The sequence below is a fragment of the Lycium ferocissimum genome, chromosome 9 (assembly GCF_029784015.1).
Source record: "Lycium ferocissimum isolate CSIRO_LF1 chromosome 9, AGI_CSIRO_Lferr_CH_V1, whole genome shotgun sequence".
NCBI classification, from domain to species: Eukaryota; Viridiplantae; Streptophyta; class Magnoliopsida; order Solanales; family Solanaceae; genus Lycium; species Lycium ferocissimum.
The window spans coordinates 51,003,769-51,011,562 of record NC_081350.1 but is presented as its reverse complement, the minus strand read 5'-3'; the positions used below and the strand labels follow the sequence as shown (position 1 = coordinate 51,011,562).

At 32.5% G+C, this 7,794-nt stretch overlaps 1 pseudogene; it reads left to right on the top strand.

The window, feature by feature from the left end:
- The first annotated feature begins 6,762 nt into the window (after positions 1–6,762).
- LOC132032036 (histone H2B.3-like) lies at positions 6,763–7,465 on the top strand (annotated as a pseudogene).
- The last annotated feature ends 329 nt before the right edge of the window (positions 7,466–7,794 follow it).

The following is a 7,794-nucleotide window of genomic DNA, read 5'->3' as shown; positions in this document are numbered from 1 at the left end:
ACATAAATTCGCTCTCAGTTGTAAAATCATAAAATACATTGGATCATTACTTGAGAGTAATTTCCCTTGTATCCATGCTTATGACCATTGATCAATTTACTTGCTCTCTGGGTTAGTTTATCTTTGTTAGTTTTTAAATAAACAAAAAACAAAATATTGAAAAAGTGTTTGGCTTAGCTTAGTTAGTGATAAATCCTTTACTTTCTTAATCGCCTTTATATTGTTCTCTGTGAGATTCGACCATGACTCATAGTTGGATAAATTATATTGCGACGACTGTGTAAACTTTCTCTTCGAGGAGTTGATTTGGACGTTATCAATGACCATCAGATTTTTATTAACAAAAAAATTATTAACCCCCTTAAGTTTTAAACTTATTTCTAATTCTTTTTTTTTTTTTTTTAATTTTTGCATAGGTGGAAATTTGTTTTCACGTGGAGTGGCACATAGCACCCTTTTTAAGAAATAAGGAGCATGTACCAGATGCACCATCAATATTTCATCTAGGTGTGTTTTAATACTTAGATAATGATAGTTTAAGTAGGTAGAGGGAACACCGAATAGTTGACTTGTGAAATTCACAAAAAAGTGATAATTCAGGTGTGCTTTTGACCATTATCTCTTTATTAGCATTTCAAAAAGTCTTGTTAAAATATTTAGAGAATGAGTAGTTAAGGTTAAGGGTAAAATACAAAAAAATTATTTTTCTTTTGATATATTAAACTGACAAGTAAAAAATGAAAATAATGGGTCAAACCCCCGAGACTATCACGCTTTTTTTTGGTTTCGTACTTAAACTATGTCATTTTTACATTACCCATTCGAACTATAACTCTTAGGGCTCGTTTGGTATGATGGATAGAAAAAAATAGTCCTGAGATAAAAATTAGTACCGCCTTATCCCATGTTTGGTTGGAAAAAAAACTCGGGATAACTAATCTCGGGATTAGTTATCCCGGGATTAGAGTGTTTTTTTATCCCACCTTGAGAGTGGAATAACTAATCCCGAAATAACTTATCCCGGAATAAACTGTTTCCAACCAAACGAGCCCTTAAGTGCTAAAACTCCCTGGCGTTGCAGATCGCAAAGTGGTGTCTTATCACCTCCTTAGAAGCGAGTGAGGGCGAAAAAAATAAATATATGTAGCTTTTATAATGATTAATTAAGTCAGAAAAACAGTTTTTTTTGTTTTGTTATTTCTTTTAGTTCTTTTTCTTACTATAAATGAGGTTTTCTTCCTCGACTTCTTCACTTTCTCTACATCTGACTTTTTTTGGGTAGGTTTGCATTTGAAAATTTGTCTTTCTATTTCAACCCCAAGACAGATGAAATCAAAGATTGTAGACTAAAATCACAGTGAAACAAATCAAATGAGAACTGATTTGCTTCAATTTCTCTAAAGCCATGGGACCTCCTAACAAATGTGACAAAATGGCATCCCTTATGTTTTCCTCTTTACCTTTTTTTATTTTTCCTTTTTTATTTTTGATTTCTTTACTTTTAACTTTGTTTTTTTAGTTTTACTTATTTAATTAGAATTTATATTTTAAATAAAATCATTAATAATCTAAAAGAAATTTGAAAAAACATACATATTCAATAGCACGTATCGTATACTTGACATTTTATTTAATGTTTTTTTTTTTTGGGAGATTGAACACACACCTAGCACATAAGGGACAAAGGAGTTTTTAACACTTGAAAGTTATAGTTGAGAGTGTAATATAAATAAGACATAATTGACGTATGAAATTGATAAAAATGTACTCCCTCTCTTCATTTTTGACTTTACAAGCTCCTAAGAAATTAACAAATGAAATATATATTTTACCATAATATCCATATTAATTGGTGTATAGTATCAATAGACTTGAAAAATAATTTAAAAATAAATAAGTAAAGTAAAAAATTTATTTTTAATATAATTAATAAGTATAATAGTAATATAATAATTTAGTAGAGTTCTGATCCATTATCTTTTATTTTTAATATAGTTGGCAAGTAAAATGAGTAACAGGAAGAGTACTTGACACTCTTTAAATTGTGACAGATAAATTGAAGTATTGTATTTTCCGAGGAGCACTTAAAGTTTCCCACTCATGAGCACACTGGCACAAATTCAAACCAACTTCAATAAATCCTCAATTTCTCTATGAAAATCCCAGTTTTATGTAAAAACAGAAATCAAAAAATGAGATATTTTTACTCTTACAACAATGAAGAAGTTGAAAAAGAAGAAGTAATTAAACTTCCATTTTCAGTAGAACTAAAGCTAAAGCAAATATGCAAAAATCAGAGACAAAATTCACCAGATCATAATGTACGAAGACTACTTTTAGCAATTGGAGAAGAAGGTTCACTTGATATTTTGAACAAAATTTCTGTTTGTCAGATTAAGAAAAGTCTTAGTGGATTCATTGTATTTATGGCCAAAAAATATTATCCACTGGAAACTCAACAATTTTATCAGCAAATTTCATCTACTGAAAGTTTTTCTCATTCGCCTCAAATACGAAGAATCTCTGTTTCTGCTCCGAATTCGTCTTCATCTTCAGTTAATTTTTCGCCGAGAAATGAGCCTCTTTTCAAACCAACTGGTGAGTTCCCTTTTTTTTTTTTTTTTTTTTTTTATTTTTTTGAAGTGCCTCTTTGATAGTCTTGATCTGCATAAAGATCGATGGTAAACGCCCTCTACCTCTAACCTTTTGAGTTTGTGTTAAGTTTGTGGGTCCGAGTCACAAAAGACTCAGTATTTGTCCCTTTTTTTTCACGTGGTATTTTGAAGAATAAAATATATTTTTTATTTTTCTAAATTCGTTACTTTTTGATTTTCTTTTGGAGCTAAATTTGTGAAAACGGAACTCTATTATTTGGGAAATATTTTTGTTTAGTTAAGAATACTGGAATTTTTATTTTTTATAATTATATTGTTCGGGCCACCTTGTGCACACCAAAACTAATTTCACGTGACCACGAACTGGCAGGTAGCTTTGTGGACAAGGCTAGGGCAAATGGTAAGTCACCTAAGTGTTTTTTTTTCTCTATAGAGATTTGAACATGGGACTTCATAATCTTGACCCACTTTATTGATCACTAATAGGGGCGGATGTAGAGCACGAGGGTGTTCCGAACACCCTCGATAAAAAATTACACTATATATATAAGTTATTTTTGTATTTTTATGTCAAACATATATATTCTAAATACCCTGAACACAAAAGGAGGATTGGTTTAGTGGTTTAGGTGGTTCAAAATTCACAATAAGGTTTCCAGTTCAAACTTTAAGCACTACAGCAAAAAAAATCCTGTATCCACCACTGAGCACTAGGGCACACCCTTGGGTGCAGAATAATGCAATTTCAGTCCAGCTTTTTACAAATTTGACTTAGAAAGAAGAAATAGAAAGGCAAAACAAATACTTTAGTCATTACATCTACGAAAAAGTACAAGAAGATGTTCAGTTGGAACCAGTGACGGATCCAGAATTTTTGTTAAGGGTGTTCGAAAAATAAAAATGTAGTGCTTGGGATTTGAATTTGGAACCTCAAGATAAATTATGAACCCCTTAAACCATTGAGCCAGCCTCTAGTCTTATTTGTACGGTGTTCAAAATCTATATATGCACATAAAAAATAAGAAAACTACCTTATATATACCGTGCAATTTTTTACCGAGGGTGTTCGGGTGAACACCCTGAATAACCCCTAGATCCGCCCCTGGTTGGAACTCTATTAGTTTGGCTACTTATTGTAATGGATTTGCCTAAAGTAATGAGTTGTATAGCGTTTGCTATTTGTTTTTTCTTTTACAGATTGGGCCCCAAAAATATATATATATAGACACAGTGAGAATAAGTTCACATTGCATCTAAAGAAGAACCGAATGAAATATAAAAATGGGGTAAAATATGCTTTATATTTTAAGTAGAAGCAAGAATATATAAACAATTGGAATCATAAATTGTTGCCTATACAATGTGGCAATTAATAGTTGGAATGTACCCCACCTAGAAGCTGAGTTTTTATTTTCTTTACTCCCCCACTCCTAAGTGGGAGTGTGTCCCTCTTTGCCACGTCAGCGTCCAGGATATGACTATTTTGGAAAAATATAACAATCAAAATTGGTTTTCAATTTTAAAAGCTGATAATATTTGGTCTGGTTATTTAAAAAAAGTCAAATCAAGTTGACTTTATTTTACTGCCTTAAATATCTTATTTAGATACTTTATATATTGTTTTAGCCATAAAATAGTTGTATAAACATATTTATGGCGTTTTTCTTGGTCGAGTTTTCTGTTCTTCTGTATTGAAGTTATTTATGAATGATATCTATTAATAAATGAAATTATAGTATAAATTGAAAAATGTATATATAGATGTAAGATTATTGTTTAATCTACGAAGGTGAAAAATTGTAACGTCTCAGCATGAAATTTCTCATATATGAATGTTTTAATAGATAGTAATAGGCGGGCGAGGATCATCTCCAGTACAATTAGCTCCAGTATCTATTAATGGAGTTTTGGGTGACTGATGCTACACGCTTAAAGAATTTTAAAAGGCCAAGATCTTTCTTTGAACGCTGACGCTGACACTAAATCTTCTTATTCATCTAATATATACCCGCATGTAAAGAAAGATGTCCGCCTTGTAAAATTCTTTTAAGCATGTGGCAGTCATGAACAACTCTATTGAACAAACTGGAGCTAATTGTACTGGAGGTGATCCTCACCTATAATAGGCTAATCACTTTGTTCGATTCTTGCTTAACATATATCGATATATGAAAAGTTATGTCTTCAGCTACTACAGATTGAATGAATGAATTTATTTTATGTGGAAAGAAGTGAAAAATATCGATTAAAATCAAAACAAATCTATTTCTTAGATATGGTTAAAGGCTACCAAATTCAATAGGTCACTAGGACTATAAAATATTTAGGCTTTACGTTTAGAAATAGCTTGGTATTGTGCCCGAGTAACAACTGATGTTGCAATCTTTCAAGAAACGGTTCAGTGCTAGAGGATGAAGGAAAAATGGGAATCTGGTACTTCACATTCCGCTCTCTCCTTTCCACTATTTCCCAGTGCTGTACCGTTTTCTAGTTTTTGAGGTAAGCAACCAGAAATGGAGCTAAGATTTTGAGTTTATGAGTTCTGAATTTTCAAAAAAAGAAAAAAACTTATTGGTTTTGGAGAAAGTTTATTGTACATGTTAAGTGAATTTGTTTTTGACACAAATACAGAATTTGAATCAAAGCTACTGGATTGTGCTAAACCCGTCAGATGCACTATGGCTTCGACCGGTAAGCAAGAGGCAACAATGGGAATTTGGGGCTTCATGAATTTCGGCAAAGAAACGGTGAAGAAGCTATGTAAAATTTGCTACGGTTACAGCGTGGTTGCCGTCAGAAAAATGGACAACATCGTTAGAGTTAAAGGCCTCCAGAAACTGAGTAAGTGCATGCCGGATGATGAAGGTCGTGCTAAGATTGTTTATTTCAGTGCAAAGTTCATAAAAAATGCTTCCATTTATGCCTTCAAGGAAGCAGCCAACATCTTAATTCCTGGTCAGCTCCCTTCTTATATTCACACTTTGTAAAACTGTTTTGTTTTTTACTTTCGTGTTCTTTCCTTTTCCCCTTTTTAAAAATACTGTTGCGAATCACAAGTCGGGGCAGGATTCAAATTTGAACTTTGTGTGTTCGGGAAACCTACTAACCATTTGAGTTATTGAGTTTGAAATTTAAACTTGTACGTATTTGTTAGATTTCTTAGCATGTGCATGATCTGAGCCAAAGCATGCAATGGCTGAAATTGTATTATATTATACATCCGCCCCTAACACAAGTGATTATCTGAATATTAGCTTTAAAATGATGTTAAAATGATGTTATGTAAGTCAACTTGTCTTGGTACCTGCTTTGCCGTGATTTTTGTTCCAGGTTCGTTAATCGCCAGGACACGCATGTAAGCTTCCTTAAATCCATTTATTATAATTCATAATTGAGGTAGATGTGTTTTTTGGCTAGACAACTACATATCTGAATGCAGGACTATGAAAGTTAACAAAGTTAACTAGCAAAGTCAGTATGAAAAACTAACAGTAGCGTTTGATAGCTAACTTGGATTGGTAGCTTTCAACAGAGGTCAAATAATGGTAACTGATACTATGTTGTAACATGTAAAAACACATAGATTATGTAAAATTTATTACATCGTTCGAGTATAAAAGTTAAAGGAACGAATCATTTCGAATTACTCAGACAGAAACTATGGAGAAATGTAATAATAAATTTAGGTGAAAACAGAAGCAGAGATTTGGATACTGTAATAAGCTCTATTTTTATGTGCAGGTGGAAGGGCAGTTATCAAAATTTACTCTGAAACAGTTCGTGAAATAGAAATCGAGTCTCGAGAGAATCAAGGCAGGTCATGTATCAAGGAAATTATTGGCAATTCAAGTACGAAAACCACTGGTAATGTTGCTCTGAATGAGGCAGAGATGCTGGAAAGCAGAGAACTGAATTCATTTGCACATCCAACACAATCTTCATGATGGTGGAATTTATGGGCACCAGTTATCTTGACAATCTGCTGGTTCCTGATCACCGACAATGGAAGAAAGTTTAAATGATTCTTTAAATGATTCTAGTATGTATCTGCGCACTCATATATGTTAGTACTACTGGATTGTTGGCAGTGTATGCTCATGATTAAGTAAAGTTACCGTTTTGTTTTGTTTCCTTTGAAACTCGCATGATGGGAAGCAAACTGTATAGATGCCTCGGCGACAGTAATTTGAACATTATGAGTTTGAATATGCTGGTAATTAGATCTAACTATGAAAACAAACTCTGATGTCTTTGCGACAGTAATTTGAACTGTAGTATCATGACTCTTTGAGTTTGAATATTCTTGTAAGTTCCAGGTTACCTCTTTGTTTTGGTTTCTTTGTAATTCGAATTATAGGAACTGAAGTTTACAGATGCCTGGGTATGAATATGGTTGTAATTAGATTTAGGTTACTACTTTGTTTTCTTTCATTTCAAGTGATAACCCTTGTTTAGCATTGTTTCATAGCTTCAAGTGACGAAGTTGTGTCTTTCTGAATGCGGAAAAAAGCTACCCAAGGATTCTGGCCCCCCTGCTGCAGGAGACAAGAAAAAGAAGAGGACAAAGAAATCGGTTGAAACATACAAGATATACATATTCAAGGTGTTGAAGCAAGTCCATCCAGATATAGGGATATCAAGCAAGGCTATGGGTATTATGAAGAATTTTAATAATGATATATGGGAGAAGCTTGCTCCCGAATCTTCTTAGATTGGATAGGTATAATAAGAAGCCTACTATTACTTCAAGGGAGATTCAAACTGCTGTGAAACTTGTACTTCCTGGTGAATTGGCTAAGCATGCTGTTTCTGAGGGTACTAAGGCGGTTACCAAATTTACTAGCTCTTGAAATGAATTAGGGTTTACTGATTTTTCTGTTGTTGGTTTATGATTTCAATTAGGTTTTGGTGATGTAAAGAACAGAAGAATTGAATAGAAATTTGATTTGAATGAGTGCAAAAAAAAAAAAAAAAAAAAAGAAGAAGAAATTGAGGAGATAAATTGATTTTATTCTTGATATACTAATAGACATTTATTCAGTTTATCTTTAAATTTGAGAGTCAAATAAGAATTTTTTTTTACGGTGATTTATTTTTATGCTCTTTAAATGTTTTTCATTGTTAATCATTGTGATTGATACTACTTTTTATTAGTTTCTAGATACTCCATTCATTTCAA